The sequence below is a fragment of the Podarcis filfolensis genome, assembly GCF_964270895.1.
Source record: "Podarcis filfolensis genome assembly, chromosome: 1".
In the NCBI taxonomy this organism is placed as follows: domain Eukaryota; kingdom Metazoa; phylum Chordata; class Lepidosauria; order Squamata; family Lacertidae; genus Podarcis; species Podarcis filfolensis.
Window position 1 is genome coordinate 1,410,571 of NC_139604.1, and position 4,871 is coordinate 1,415,441.

Genomic DNA, 4,871 nt, shown 5'->3' on the forward strand with positions numbered 1-4,871 from the left:
TGCGGACAAATGCCGGCTCCCTCGGCCAATAAAGCGAGATGAGCGCCGCAACCCCAGAGTCGGTCACGACTGAACCTAATGGTCAGGGGTCCCTTTACCTTTAATGTCTGGATAGGCACCTCCTACCTATAATTGCCACTACCCAAGCAGTTTCTGCTGCTACAGGGTCCAGCTCACTAAACTGTCTCATTGTAGTAAAGATTCTCTCCCAAAACTTAGGTGAGACATCCTTTTCCCGCTGCAATTCATGAACCTTCAACAAATGATAAAAGGCTATGGTCTTAGCATGGGCCCAAACTGCTCTTTTCTCAGAAGTGGTCAAAAACACATCCCAAAGGTTGTGCGTGTTCTCCCATGAAGGAAGGGGGGGGGGGTCCAATAGATTGAAAGGGGAGGATTCTGGTTTTTCGAGGTCCGTGGCACTGAAGGGACTGTATATGTGAATTTCCCTGGACGTGTCTGGGAAAACCAAAGTTATGGCAACCCTGCCCCAGAGCCTCTTGGGGGGGACGGGGGCATCCATCCACTTGAGGGAATCTCGCATTCTGTGGCCAGGCCACGACTTCAGAAATTTAAAGGGGAAACTACTTTTTTTGTCAGTTATTTCTATTAATTTTCCAAATTATTGCAAATTAAACCAAGTTTATTTAGTTTAATAAAACTTCCTAAAGAAGAAAATATTTTCCTCCCTGTTACAGGATACGTCCACGATGTATCTACATTATGTTGTTCATTCATTCAGCTGCCCTTTGTATCACCTTGTAAACAGCAACTTCCATTTAATCCTTAATGTATATAATCCGTAACGCACGTGCAGCCCTTCCTTTCATTTTTGTTTCCAGACGTGTGTTGTTACAAGTTCAGTTCTTTGTCTCTTTAAGCACTCATACATCCTTCACTGGTGAGGTGTTTCACTGCAGTGTTGTCTCTTCAAGGCCGCATTCCAGTCTGGGGACATCAACCAGACAAACTTTGTCCACTGCATCCCCCCCCCCACCAGAACCACGTCTGGAGATAGTCATGAATAACATCCATTCACCCCAGGGGCACCAAGTATATGGGACGGAGGGCGCTTCAGCCCCCTCAGTATTAGGGCTCTGCCACCCCCTGTGCTGGGCCCCATCCCCCGCCCCGCCACCAGGCAAGCACTGAGCAGCCGAGCAGGACCCGCAAGGGTGAACATCTCTCTCTGTGCACCTCATCCCATGTGCGCTGCAACCTGTCTCTGCCCCGGGTCAAGCTTGACCCAGGCATGGAGCTGCCCCACCCGCTTTCTGCTCCAGAGGAGCTGCACACGGTGCAGGCCAGTTGAGGAGAGGGGCGGCAGACTCACGCTCCTTGACCTGGTGGCGACAGCACCATCACAGCAGTCGGTCTGGACTGCGCTGGGCCTGGGTCTGACGATCGCTAGCGTGGCCGAAAGACTTTCCTGGCCAATGCACCAATTTTGTTGCATAAATCTATGCTGGGTTCTTTGCTCTTGGATAGGTGTTCCAGACCCCCCCTCATACACCTGGCAAGGAAAAGGGAGTGAGAAGCACATGGAGGAAGAATCAAATATATTCATCGTTTGTCCTGATTAGAGTAAGTAATCATGCTTAATCTGCTTTTGTACTCATTGCTTTGCTGCATGTATTCTAAGTACATTTTTCCTAAAGTAAGGTACAGTCATAAGTTGCAAGAACGCTGACAGAACATAGAGAGAGGGAGAGAATGGAACGTTGGCTCTGTGTAAGCAGATAAGATGAAGGAGAGAGCTAGCAGGACCTTGTTGGCAACAAGTTTGGCAGGCAGAGCCGTGCAGAGACAAAACAAGTTACCTGCGAGTGTGGCACACCAACAACTTTGTCATTTGCATGCCATGGCTTCCTTGGACAGATTACAGGCCTGCCTTCAGTGGTTATCGAGCTGTCTTTCTACATGAGCAACCCTGGGCTCCAAATGAATGTTTAATTTTCTCCTGTAAAATACTGGCTGATTAATCTCCATTTTGTAAGCTACATAGCATTTGGGAAAGATAAATAAAGACATTTAGCAATAATCTGGTCTCTTACATATTTTCTTCAGGTGCCCTGAATTTATGTATTTTTGATGGGTTGCCAAAGTCTTGCAGCAATCATGTCCACAGCTTCTAAGCCAATCCTGGCCCACCTGTCAGTGCAGATCTTCAGTTCTCTCCAGACTGAAGTATTAATTAAGACTATATAACTCGGAGTTTAACTTCACAGCCATTCATTATAAACACAACATATTCAAATGCTGTAAAAGACGGGATAGGGAACAAACTGCTAAATATAGAGCAGGTCTAATCAAAAACTGAGAATGCACCATGGGATTCAAAAGGAAACACGAGGATTTATACCCCAAGTACAGGCAGAGGAGATGCCAATCTTGTTTCCCTGTGTCTGTAGGAGGCTGATTTTCAGTCCACTGACATTCAAGGGAGTGATTCCAGTGAGTTTTATCTGCATCAGAGAAATAGATTCCATCAATATGCTTGTTGAAGGGCTCAGCCAGGAAGGTTAAAATATTTATCTGAAAGGATGTTGCAGTAAACAGGGTGGTAATTTGGTATATGCATGCTTAGGAACACAGCATGTTCACAACAAATGAGACCCTCAGATGGCTGATAACATCAGTATCACTGCTCATAACAGAAAATTCCCAGTATTCACTATATAGCCATAACATCACATTTTGTAGAATTCATTTGTCTGATTCTGTTGTACATCACAAAAATCTTATGCAATTGTTTTGACATAACTAAGGCAAGCCCAATGGGCTTCTATATCCATCCAGAGAAAAATGAGTCTATTTTTGCTGCAATGCATGTGCTGAAGCATGTGTTCTTCATTTCTCCCAGTGCAAGGAATACATAAATTCATAGAGGCAGCACCAGAAGCCACATGAAACACAGTTCAGCGTAGCATTGGGTAGGTTTCCCTCACAGCAATGCTGCTGCTCAGCTCAAATGGTCAGAGTTTGCTATCGTGCAAATGGAAGGCAATGGAGTTTGACACCGACCAGTTCTAAGGTGACAGACCCTCTGGGTCACTATGCCTAGAACACAGACACAGAACACAAGCAGCAGCTGGGGCAGTTGGAGGGTTTGGGGTAGATGTATCTCTTAGAACCTTTAAGTAGGTCTTAATTAGAGACAGGCAAATGAGGCTTCATAAAAAGATCACCAGTGAAGGAGTTAGGGGAGTTCGTTTCAGAGGAAATGGATTCCTCTCCTCCAGAAAGTCCCCCAAACTATTAAGAAGCAGGTTCCCCATATGATTTAAAACAGAGGTGGAACTCCAGCTCTCATCCCACCCAGCCTGCAATAGGGGAGTTGGGAGTCCACAAACATCTGGTGGGACACAGGTTCTCCACCCTGGTTTAAAGGATTCTTCAACTGGCAGCTTAATGGTCCTGAAGTAGAGCTGATCTACCTTTGATACCCAATTTCCCTCCATTCAGAGTTTTTCAGATTCTTTTTAAAAGAAAAGAAAAGAAAAGAAAAGAAAGAGGGAGGGAGGCCTGGAATGCTTTTGGGTATCTGGCCCCAGCAGGAAAATGGGCCAAATTTCTCTCTTTCATGGATAATGGGAGTCCTTGAGTGGCTTCCATTAATGATAGAACATTTCCTTGGTGGTTCTGAATTCTTATAAAAGAAAATAGTTGCTTCCAATGGTTTCTGAAGTAATGGCTTTAATCAGTTAACATTTTCTGCAGTTCTGAGGAAATTGCACAGATTAGTTTTGGTGTAGCAGTGCCTTTCTTGCAGATGCTTCCAAAGTATTCAAGACAGTGACTATCCTAAGTCTGATAACAGACTGTTAGCAATGCTTCATCTTAGCCCTACATCCATGTGAATCATGGAAGCTCACTGGGAGTAACTGCACACCATTCATTTTGAATTTCAAACTCTGAGCATCAGTAAAGCTTTGACATATGACATAGCAAGACTGTGACAGCCTGGCTGCGGGCGAGCAGAAAATAAATATGGAGGGGATCACTATGAACTTGCTGGAAGCCATCAACACATCCCAGGTAGCTGGCAAAGACTGACGGTGAAAAATGCTTATGGATTTGCCTATTTCTTTTAGATTGCACTGAAGAGCACCTGGAAACAATTGCTCCTTACAAAGGACAGGGAAGTCTGTCCTCCTAAGGTAGCAGGGAGATGCAATTATGGATTCTCCCTATGGCAGCTTCTTGGGCTATTTTTATATTATCTGACAAACACATGACTTTGGTTTACCAGGGATGCTGCACAACCTGTTTAAGTAGGAATCAAAGTGCAGTATTGAGCAGCTGCCATGAAAATCAATGTGCCATTGGAGTGAAAAGGATCTCCTAAAAAAACCTCCCCAGCTCTGATTCCATTCCAGGCCACATGAAAGCATCGCCAGCTGTTAGTTACAAATATTCTTATGGAACATTCAAACTCTGATGCTAGGATTTACTGGTGCTTTTGGGCTGGATTTGCAGAGGAAGTGAACAAAGCAGGGCTTTATAAAAGCAAGAATTTTATTTTAGCACATGGAGGCTACTGTGGGTCATGTGGTCTAGCACCAGCCATTGCCACTACATGGGCCAGCCCTGTCCACAATTCTGTGTGTTTAGCAAATGGCAGGAGTTCTACACATGTTTCTATACACAGATGTGTTCTTTCAGCATGTGACTCTCTCTAGATGGGGAAAGGGAATACAATGAACATGAATGACAGAAATAAAGGATCCCTGCTGACCACACAGACTTACACTGATATGCACATCTTTGATAAGCTTCACAAGTTTGGTAGCTTTGGTACAAAAGAAAAACACCAGTTGTTCTTGTGTGCTGGTTCTTATAGAGCCTCAGCAGGAGGCAATCATGTAAGT

At 44.7% G+C, this 4,871-nt stretch overlaps 1 long non-coding RNA gene across 1 annotated transcript; it reads left to right on the forward strand.

The window, feature by feature from the left end:
* The first annotated feature begins 390 nt into the window (after positions 1-390).
* Positions 391-2,041, forward strand: LOC310743834. Its single transcript, XR_014539261.1, has 2 exons — positions 391-1,584; positions 1,659-2,041. It is a non-coding gene; the product is annotated as an uncharacterized lncRNA (long non-coding RNA).
* Positions 2,042-4,871: the final 2,830 nt, after the last annotated feature.